We start from the raw sequence: 11,781 nt of genomic DNA on the forward strand, positions 1-11,781 counted from the left end.
TTGTGTTATTTGAGTTGTCAGTGTTTAGTTACGCATTTCAGTTTAAGTTTTTGACCATATTGGCCCACATGGTTAGGCAGTTGGTCTACGGTGTTCTTGACACCTCTAAGGAGTTGCCATCTCTTGACCAAGGACTGCTAGTGAAGAGTCAACTGTAGAGATTCATAAAGCTCCTTATTCGTTTAGTTCCCATTTGGATCTTAGTCCAAAGATAGCATCCCATACAGTCCAGATGAGAACACACAAAGAGGGGTTGAAGTATAAACTATCTCTACCTGATAAGATCAAATGCTCTAAACTCTTTGAGGTAGAGGATCAAATCAACCCAATTTTGCAGATCTTTGATGAGCCGGCTGATAGGCCGGCCGAGAGGAGGAGAAACAGTTTTGATGGTCCAGTAGATGGCCAATTTTTGAAGAATTACGTTGTTTAAGGTTTTCGAGCCTTAATGATTGTAAGCATGTTCTTTTACAGGTTTTAGCGTAGACTTAATTAGACTCCATGCCCAATGGAATACTAGGCAATGTTTTTAAGCTTGTTTTGTATGAAGGCATTGGTTTGCAGTTCTTGAGACCTCACAGGGAGGATCTCATCCCCAGAAGGAGCCAGTGTTAGCTCTGCTACATGTTGCTGATTTTCAAGGAGTGGAAGTAAGCTCGGTCCTTGGTTTCTTGCTCAGAAGAGGTCTACACCGGTTATTGTCCTCCTTCTCCTTCACCTCGCTTACTCCCTTTCACCCTGTTGCCTCCGCTTTTTCCTTCATACCCGGCATAAACCTCTGTTCTTAAAACCCCGCGCTTCCGTAACCTGTCGTCGTCCTTCGATAGCAGCCGTTGATCGTTCCGATCCAACGGTCCCCGCCGCAAATAACATGCCCACCTGTCTCCCTTTATCCGTCTTAAAAAACAGCTAATTCCTTTATCGGGTCCGGTTCTAATTGCTATCGCAAATCGCATGTGTATAAAGGCTACGCCCCTGACTTCTGCCGATGCGATATTGCAATCGCTCCTCCGCCGTCCGATCAGTCCCGATAAGATCCAACGGCCCACGCCCATATCGCTATCGCAAATCTCCCGATACCTCCTGCCGACAGATCTCCGCCGTCCATTCATTCGATCCAACGATATTCGCTCCTCCCACTTCCGCAAGCCGCCCGCACGTTAACTCGTGATCACAGCGGTTTTCCTCCCGTCACATCCGCCATGCGTCGCCCGATAACTCGCATCGCTCGCCCTTGAACGATTACCGCTCACCCTCCAAAAGCGGTGCGATACATACCGTTTACCACCCACTCGCCCGTCCCCGCTCGTTATCTTCCATGTATCTTCTCCGCTCGACAACCGTTGGATCTGTCTGCCTGAGATCCAACAGCTCATGTTTGTTTGCTCCCGCTTCCGCCCAATTCCTCCCGCCAAGAGATCGCTGCCGTCCATTCACTTGATCCAGCGGCTGATATTTGTTCCCGTCGTGCTCATTCGTCCGCCATGTAGTCTTCGTGTCCTTGACTTGTATCATGCTTCCGAAGGACAAAGGGGGGCCAGTGTTAGTACCCGGTGCATTTCATCTCCTACCACTGCATTCAGGAAACAGAATCGCCGAGAACAAGAAGGACCATCCTCGAGTAGATCAGAGCATTTATCAGTTATGGGGCTTCTTTCATACAACACTCCACCTGCTCGAGAAGGACAACAGAGCAGCAGAAAAGATCAAATTCATTCATTAAAGCAAGCAGATTGTAGCAGAGACTCCATCAGAGAGTTAAAGCGGTTGGTGGTCCGTTATGACCCCTCCCCGCTTAGAATAGCAGAACATTTTGTAAAGAAACTCTATATATACCCAGAAAACAGATGTAATCTGCGAAATGGGTTGATGGTTGTTGTTTTGATGTAAGGTTCAACTTCTGGAGACTGTAACTACTTTGATACTTGTAGCGTCTGGTCTTCATTTTCAGTTAATACAAGCTTCTTTTGTTGTTAATTGTTCACTTTCCATTTCTACTCTGTTCTAGGTTGTGCCTGTTATGCATTTGTTCATGTGCTCTTGATATTTAGCATTAGAGGGGCCGTCATCCCACCTCTGTGTTGAAGTCTAGTATGTATCACTGAATGTGTTATGCAGGTTTCTGTTTACTTAGTGTCAGAGAGTTGTCATCCTGTCTGTGCATTAGGAAATAGATTTGCAGACCTCTTTACTGGTTGCAGCCGGCCATCACATGGTCTTGTGCATCTGCTGGTGTGGTCAGTATTCTCCATGTACACCTAATCCTCAAACTGTGAGTAATTGGCAGTCTAAAACCTTGTAGTCTGGGGGTGTTCACCCATGTCTGGAGTTAAGCATAGTAGAAGTGGTTATCTGGCTTGAACAAGCATCATTCCTTCTATTCATCCATTTCCAACATTTTGTTGAGTTTGTAATGTTCCCGAGCATCTCTGAGATACAACCTAGGAGAGTTTCTTGGGGTGATAACAGGCCAAGGAACAAAAACCTCCTTCATTTTTTACACAGGTGTTATGGTTTTTGAAAAATGTAAAACATACAAGTGCTACAAGAGGTTTTTTTCACTTCTGGAGTGACCTTGGGAAAACCAATTTTGCTCCTAGCTGGAGTGTCCACATGACTTGTTTGATAAGTCAAATAATAACTAGACAGAGATAGCTTTCCAATGAGCTATCATGAGCTAAATTTTGAGTTGAGGAAGATCTCCAAAAGTTTCATGCAAGAGCACACTTCATTTTTGCACCCTCATTCTGCACTTTTTGACCAGTTTGGGAGAATTGATTTTTGAGGGGCTATACTTGATCATCTTTAGTGCTTGATAGGTCAATTGTGTAGCCAAGAGAGAGATATTTCCAACGAGCTATCATGAGCTCAATTTGGACTTCGGGAAGGCACTCAAAGGTTGATTTGAAGTCGGCAATGCATGTTTGTTCATTGCATTGCGCGCTTGGCAGAAGGAGAGCGCGCCTGTTCATTGTGCTGCGCACCAGCCTGAATTGTTCACTAAGCTTCAAAACAGAGTGCCATCACTCTAAAATTTCAGCAAAGCCTTGTTTCATCATTTTTCAAGTGAGTATGACAGATTTCTTGCCTCTTTGCACTCCTAAACAATGATTTCATGGTGTTTTAATGTTCTATGCAAAATTTGGTGTCTTCTTTGCTATAAACCCTAGTTTCATTCCTAATGTTCAAATATACTTCCTAAGACTTTCACAACCCTTCCTACATATCTGAAAACCCTATCCCTACCCTTACACTACCATTCCCTTTCCCCAAAGCCCTTTATCCCCTAAACCCTAAGACCTAGGTAATTCAATTTCCTAGGCTCCCAAATCCCTATACTTGTAATAAAATTCCTATTCCCAAATCCCACAACATTTCTACTCCCTATCACCTCCCTCAATTTGATAATCCCTTCCTCCATCTCCCTATTTTTTTCCATCCCATTCCCCACTCTCTAAACCTACATTTCATTCCCAATTCATCTCCCTAGGGTTTTAGACACTAAGACACTATGGCAGAAGAAGAGAACATAAATTACAGTGAGGAGGAAGATAGACAACAGAGCATGACATACAAAGGAGGATGGCAAAACACTATGCCAAGAGAAACAAGATTGCAAGGTCAAAACTTAAGAAAGGCCAATGCAAGAATTGAAACCCTAAAAATGCAAAAAGAGGAAGGGAGGTTTGATATCCTTGTTGAGGCCTCACTCCATGCATAACCCTTACCATCAATCATCATTCAACAAATTTTGGGCAAATTTTTGAAATTTTGGAAATTTTGTGCATTTCAAGACAATTTTATGACAATTAGAATGCCAGGCGTGCACTGCGCTTTTGTTTGAGGCACTTTTTGGCCAAATGAGGACCACCAGTGGATGCAAAATGATGAATACATTCCAAAAAACAAATTTGCTGGGCCTGGTTTGCACAACTGGCTGGTGAAAAGGTGAAAAACACACAAAAAATCAATGTTTTGCCTCCTTTTTCACCTTGGCGTCGCGCGCTGAGCAGTCTTGGGAGAAACACTTTTTGAAGGGTCAAATCAACTCCATTCTGCAAACTAAAGACATATCTGGAAAGTAGACATGATAAGCTTTCCAATGAGCTATCCCGAGTTCAGTTTGGACACCGATAAGGCACTCAAAACTTGGCTGCAACATGGAGGGCGCGCCTGGCAAAGAGATGACGTGCCTGACACAAAAATGGCGCGTTTGACAAATGTATGATATTTTTCAATTTTCACCGCAAATTTGATTTTCATCTTGGGAAATCAAGTTTTTACTTATGTAATTGATGATGTAAATGTAATTATGATGTTTTCATTGTTACCTAAGGTAAATACATTAGGTAAATAGACTCAATGTGGTGTAATGAATTAGTTCATTTAAGTTAGGGATGACTCACTTGGACCTCCCTACACTTTAGCTTTCAGCTCAATTTTTGGTGGAACTACTCCTCTCATGGATTCGACCCCTGAGAATGGGAGAGGTTGTTTGAGGTCTATATCTTGTACTTTTTGACTCATTACATAGGTTGGACTCAGTTGGATGTTGTTGCTTTGATCAGAGACACTAGTGTAATTAGTATTTGGCAGAATTCAATGAATGAGTTGCAACTATTTTGATGGAATACCTGTGGTATGGCATTTTGACATAGTTTATTCTTATGTTGCATATGTTTGAATGTTTTGTACTCCCAAGTTTCATTTCACTTTTATGATATGTTGATTTTCAAATTGATGAGCAGAATACATCTTACATGCTTTGTTTTGGGGAAATCTTCATAACTTGCCCATTTTCTTCACTTTAAAAAGAATACATGCTTGTCTTGCTCTTTCTCACTCAAAGACCTTAAAGTGTTTTAGTGCCTACCTACCTTGCTCCATCAAATGTCTGCAATCATACCCTTATTTGCCCTGACCTAGTCTCTTTGACCTAATCCTCATCCAACAACCCAATTTCAAACAATCAAACCCTTATGCACATCATAACTAGCCTAAAACCCTAATTCATCCAGCCCTCTTGGTTGTGATTTTGTGGAGAGAGCCCTCTCTGGCTTGGTAGGGTTAGCTACCAAGCTAAAGGTTGGTCTGTGGTTACCTCAGTTGGACTCTTCCTCGGCCTTGGAGATCCAGAGGAGTGATAACAGAGAGGACAACAAAGACAACATTGTTCACAGTGCAACAGAGACAACAAGAGGATAAGAAAGATGACATTGACCATTGTGCTTGTAATCACTACGGGTATGAGTGGTAGTAAGATTTGTGCACCCCATAACATATGAGTATGGGAATGAGTTATATTTGGAGCAACTTAATGTGTTCCCTAAACTTACTCACCCCATTGAGCTTGAGCCTTGTTCAAGGGACAACACGTGTGAAGGTGGTTGCATTAGTTGGGAGGAAAATCAACCCTTGGTGTGATTTCCCCCTGATGATGATCAAAGATTGGCTCATGGGATCTAGAGCATGGCTAGCTCAGTACTTGAACTTTAGTGAGCTAAAGGTTATAGTTACATGTTCCTATGTTTTAATTGTATATTATTGATTATATTAACCAATTACATTATTGGTATATGCTTCATGGTTGATATTCTCTTGATTGGTGATCTGTTGTAACCCAACAGTTGGTGAGGCTCTAATAATCAATGATCCCTTCTTCTTGCCATCAGTTTCTCATGTCTCTTCTATTGGAAATGAGACAATAGAGAACAAACAAATTGGTCTTTAAGCTAAAAAATTATAAACCCAATCCACACCCTTTGAAAATATTTTGGTCAGGGTTTCTAGACATTCGATTACATATTTGTTGAATTTCCTTCTTTCCTTTTGAAAAAATCAATCATATGTTCAAATCTTTAAAGAAGTTATACATTGTAAGAATACAAGAGAGGTGGGAGAACATGAATTGGTTGTCGCCCACCATGTCTGGTTACAAATGATAACAGATGGCATGGTACAAAAGAACTCTACAACCCAGACAGAAGAAATGCAAAAGATTAGGTTATCATTTTCACACATCACCAATAATCCCCACAAGAACAGAACCCGTTCATGAAATGATGGAAGCGGGTTGCATCCCTTATGACAATTTCTCTTCCAACAATCTTGGAGATGAACTTAATAGCATTATGACAGTCACCACAGACACGAAGGTTTTTCACTACTCGAATAGTTTGCCAAGAAGGGGTGCTGATAAGCCCAAATGCAACTGCTAGTTTTTCACTGTGATAACAGAGGAACTTTTCTTTATGTTCCTCATCCACATTATGCAACACAAAACTTTTGTCTGGCACATAACCAGCTGCTTTCATCTGCCCAGCCAATTTATCTAATGCTGCATAAATCTCCTTAATTTGTGGGTGCAATGTATCATCTGAAACAAAGGCATGCACCCTAGCCTCAACCTCAATCCAGCTATATGCTGTTTCTTTCTTAACTCCCCGGTCATTCATCATTTTCCTCACCTTTGCTACATCATCCCACCTGCCAGCAGCGGCATATATATTAGAAAGTAGTATATATGGTGCTGCATTTTTTGGTTCCAACTTGAAAAGGCATTCTGCTGCACGTTCTCCCAGCCGAATGTTTCCATGAATTCTGCACGCACCAAGCAATGCCAACCACATAATAGCATCAGGTTCACATGTCATCTTGTTAAAGAAATCTTCTGCTTCATCCAGGCATCCATAGCGACCAAGAAGATCGATCATGCAGGTATAGTGCCCTGCTCTTGGTGTTAGACAATGATCTCGACTCATGGAATTATAATATTGATAACCTTCATCCACTAGTCCAGCATGGCTGCATGCAGAGAGAACACTAATGAAAGTGACCTCGTCTGGCTTCATGTTAGAACGTAACATTTCTTCATATAGTTGGAGAGTTTCCCTGCCATACCCGTTCTGAGAAAATCCTGCAAGCATAGCATTCCATGAAATCAAATTCCGCTCAGGCATATTTTTGAACACGTGGAGTGCACTCTCTATGCTTCCACATTTGGAATACATATCAATCAGAGCACTTCCAGCAAAGATATTTGTTACAAACCCAGTTTTAAAAGTATGGGTTTGAACCTGCTTTCCCAGTTCCAAGGCAGCTATAGTGGCAGCGGCTCTAAGAATGCTTGCAAAGGTGGCCTGGTCTGGTTTAACGCCTCTCCTTTGCATTTCTTGAAATAATTTCAAGGCATCCTCACTATGTCCTTTTTGTGCATAGCCTGCTATCATTGCAGTCCATGAGATGACATTACGGTTAGGCCTTCTCTCAAATATTGAGCGGGCTTCCTCTAAGTCCCCACATTTGGCATACATATCAACCAGGGCATTTCCCACAAAGACACTAGAATTAAATCTTGTTTTGATGATTTGGGAATGAATTAGTTTCCCCTGTCTGAGAGATTGCAAACTAGCACATGCACTAAGAACACTCGCGAACGTAAAGTCGGTAGGCTTCATGCCTTCCCCTTGCATTTGTTGAAAGAACTTCAGGGCATTCTCTCCGTTCCCTTGCTGGGCATATCCCGTGATCATTGCATTCCATGAAATTCCATCCCGTTCAGGCATTTCAACGAATAATTTGTTTGCATTGTCAATGCTCCCACATTTTGCATACATATCAACGAGGGCATTCCCCACAAAGACATTCGACTCATATCCGTTTAGAATGACATGAGCATGGATTTGTTTGCCCCTCTTTAGAGCTAGTAGGCTGGCACATGCACTGAGAACCCCTGCGAAGGTAAACTCAGATACATCTATCCCTTTCCTTTGCAATTGGCTATAAAGGCTCAAGGCATCTTCCCCGCGTTGGTGCCGAGCATATCCAGCAATCAAGGCATTAAATGAAACATCATCTTGCTCTGGCATTGTGTCGAACATGAGATGTGCCTCTTCCATATCTCCACATTTTGCATACATATCAACAATAGTATTCCTTATTAGCACATTTGATTCGTATCCAACTTGGATAATCTGACCATGAATCTGCTTACCATATTCCAGATTTCCAAGGCTGGAGCAAGCGCTAAGAACAGTGGAGAAAGTGATCCGGTCTTGGTTTACTCCTTCCCCTTGCATTTGGCGAAACAACTCAATGGCCTCCTCACCCCATCCATTCTGTGCATATCCTCCAATCATTAGAGTCCATGACACTGGATTTCTCTCAGGCATTTTGTCAAACATTTGGCGTGCCTCCTGTACCTTTCCAAGTTTAGCATACCCTGTTATCATAGTGTTCCATGAGAAGATATCTCTTGTTGGCATTTTGTCAAACACTTGGCGTGCAGCCACAACATTATTGCATTTTGCAAACATGTCAACAAGACGGTTGTCTAAATAGATGCCCGTCTCAAAGTTGGTTTTGGTCATATGGGTATACACCCTTTTACCTTGTGACAAGGATTTTGTGTCAATGCAAGCTTGCAAAAGCCGACCGTAGACGCTGGAGTCTGCCTGAACGCCATATGTTTCCAATTTATATAATATGTCAACTGCTTCTCTCAATCTATTCTCCTTGCATAAAATATCCACAGATGCTTTGAGCTGCTCTTCTATACTTATATTGCAGTTAGGTTTAAGCCTATGCATGCCCGCACAGACATTCCCTTTGTTTTTATGTTGCTCAAATTTGTCTCCTAAAAATCGTTTGTTTGAAATTGGCGTCAAATCAACTTTGGTTTCAACAGTGGCTACACCACAATAGCTTTGATAATTATCGACTGTTAAGGCCTGTGTGTGGTTTCGAATGGAACCTAAAGTCTTCTTATGGATGCCAATAGGGTTGCTTAGCTTCTTCATAACTTTATCGTTGCCAAATTCAACTCCATGAAATTCATTCTGAGATTTTATCTTATGCTGTCACCAAAGAGTAGCCTCAAAACAAAGTTAAAAGCTCTTCAAAAACATACATTGACCGACCCGATGGCATGGCTGGAGGTTGTCCTCGTGAAGCGAGGTGAATAGTTCCTGATCAGCAATAGTCCATTAGCAAAAACCTTGTTTCAATAAATGGCGGTAAGCCAGTCCTGATATTCTTTATGGTTGTAAGTCAGTTCTGATATTCTTTTCTTGTTTTTGTTCTGGAACGATGAAAAATTTTAATATAAATTTTTGAGGCATACATCAGCTGGTTTGGCTGGAATTTAGTGTTTTAATCTGATATCTATTTGGTATTAGGCTATTCCGATTCAAGCTTTTGTGATCTGGAATAATGAGAGATATTTTTGGTAGCTTTTGTGATTTATATCTGGAATAATGAGAGAAATTTCGGGTAGAAACCATATCAGGAGTACTTAGTGAAGCTGTTTAGAACCATCTAATGTCTGTCTAGGATAATATGGAGAAACAAATCTTGGCATCAGAGATTATAGACAGACAATATGGAGAAACAAATCTTGGCATCAGATTGAATAAGGAGAATGATAGGTAGAGAAATTTAATTTTATCTGTTATTATTATTGTTGATGATTTGTTTATTAATATATTTTTAATATTTTAAAAATAAACTAAAAAGACAAAAATACAAATTAATTCGAGGACAAAAATCAAATATATAACTAAAGCCAAAATTAATGAACAAATGAAAATGAACATAAATAGATTACATTTAACAAATAGCTAATACGAATCTAAAACAAATGGAAAAAATCAAATATGTAATTAAGGTCAAAATTAATGAATAAATGAAAATGAACATAAATAGATTGATAAATTCACAACGTAACTCAATGAAAAAAACACACACACATATATATATCCAAAAGAACAATCAAAATTGTATATATATCTATATATATATGATGATGATGATGGTTAACATCCACTGAGACTAAACTTTGGTCTATCGGACCTAAAGAAACGAATTATTTACTTTGATTTAAGATTTTATTCCTATGCTCAAAAAGCTTGGAGAGAAGCCTTCTGAGCTCACTATAATTTTGACATTGTAAAAGGCTAGAAAGGTCAGTATTGCAACAGAGATTTTGAAACTAAGATCTAATGTGGTTGTACGCAGGGCACTTTAAGAGGAAGTGATTTTCATCCTCGATGTTCGTATTCTCACAGAGATGGCAAAACCTTTCCATCCATGGTGTTTAGGAACTGCCCAACGCCCTGTTTCACTATGGAGCTCATGAGAGTTCGTTCTAATATTGGCTATATTAATTTTCTTCTTTGAGCTAGTTAAAACATAGAGATACTTTTGATCTTCTAGGGTGGGGTTGATGACCTCCTTATAATATCTTAATTTTCTTTTAGCTGCTAAATCTTTCTCACACCACATTTTTTCTTTGAACTTAGAAGTAACAATATTTTTAATGTTATTAATGTTTTGCAATGCAACATTCTCGTTGATCTCCCAATGGTTTAACCAGGCCCTGGTGTCTTTATACTAGCCTCGCTTGAGCCTTAGGTGGTTTTGGCTGGAATTTAAAGTTAGCTTAGGAAGTCTATGGTCTCCTATGTTATTGAGTTTGTGCTTGTACAACATAAGCCTAGTCATAGCTAGGCTCTCGATAGGGAAAAGGCCCACTTCTATAAGGAGATTAGGATAGGGTGTGTTGCTTTTAATTTTGAGGTTATACGTTATAAAACGCTTCTGGATTTGCTCAATCTTTCTCCAGGATTCTCCAGAGATGCTACAACCCCAAACCTCACATCCATATAAGATAACCGGAGTGACTAAAGTTTCAAAGAGGAGCTTCTTTGTTATAGATCTAACCCAGAAATATATGATAATGGAAATAAACCCAGAAACAATAAGAGAGAAATAGATAGAAATGCTTCTTATTGATATCAAACCCTTAAGGTAGGGCAACACCATACATTCACTCCTTAAGGAAGGAGAACACTCCACAAGCCATATGCATGTTCATACAATATTCCTTGACACAATTCCTTGACATGGAGTCTCTAGCCTCTATATAGGCCTCATACATACAATACTATGGGTCATTACCATGATTCCCTCATACCATCAAACTAATACCATGGGCCCATTACATTATTACTAACTACTTGTGGTCTCTTACATGATATGGGTTAACCACCTTATTTATTACTATGGCCCATCCCATTATTACATTATTACCTTGGGTACCTCCCTTGGTACCCCATATTATCCCCCCTAGGTATATAACATTCCACCCCCCTTAGCATGTTTCGTCCCCGAAACATGGGAAGAACACAAATAATAAGATCTACTCAAAAGAGTAGTCCACTGGTACCATGCACGTGCATCTAGCCATCCAAGAGAGAGGTGAACCCTCGGTCTCGCTGGTGCCTCGCTCGCTTGAGATGGAAGTTGACCGTGGTAGCTCTTCTGTGTTGATGTGTAGTAGGTGGATCTTCGCTCCTCTCTATCTGTCCTGCGGGGGTTGTTGTCCGTGTGGCTAATTGGTTGCCATCTTGATGGTTGTCTTGCGGGGTGATGTGGGTGATGATATGTTGAAGTTTTAACCCACGATGGCTTTTTCTTTAATTCACCCCTTACTGGAGCCTGACTGTTATGTTGTGGTGCCTGCTGTGGTGTCTTATCTTCCAATATTACTTCCACTACTGAGCCCTCATCTGATGTATCAACACCTGTAACCTTTTCTGCTTCAGCCTCTGTTTGTGTTTGATTGTCGACCATCAACTGCTCATCATCTGATATGTCAGTCCCTGGAACATCTTCTGCGTCAACCTGTTTATTGATGGAAATATCCTGTAATGTAATTTTCTTCTTTTTATACCAGAGCTTTAGGAATTTCTTCTGCACGTTAATATTTATAGTACCCACAGA

General features: G+C 40.6%; 1 pseudogene; it reads right to left on the bottom strand.

Annotated features, from left to right (window-relative positions):
* Nucleotides 1-5,840: 5,840 nt before the first annotated feature.
* Nucleotides 5,841-9,191, bottom strand: LOC149163198 (putative pentatricopeptide repeat-containing protein At2g01510 pseudogene; annotated as a pseudogene).
* Between the last annotated feature and the right edge of the window lie 2,590 nt (nucleotides 9,192-11,781).

The sequence above is a fragment of the Pinus tabuliformis genome, chromosome 5_2, assembly GCF_031772625.1.
Source record: "Pinus tabuliformis cultivar Carrire ecotype Pingquan chromosome 5_2, CPIR1, whole genome shotgun sequence".
NCBI classification, from domain to species: domain Eukaryota; kingdom Viridiplantae; phylum Streptophyta; class Pinopsida; order Pinales; family Pinaceae; genus Pinus; species Pinus tabuliformis.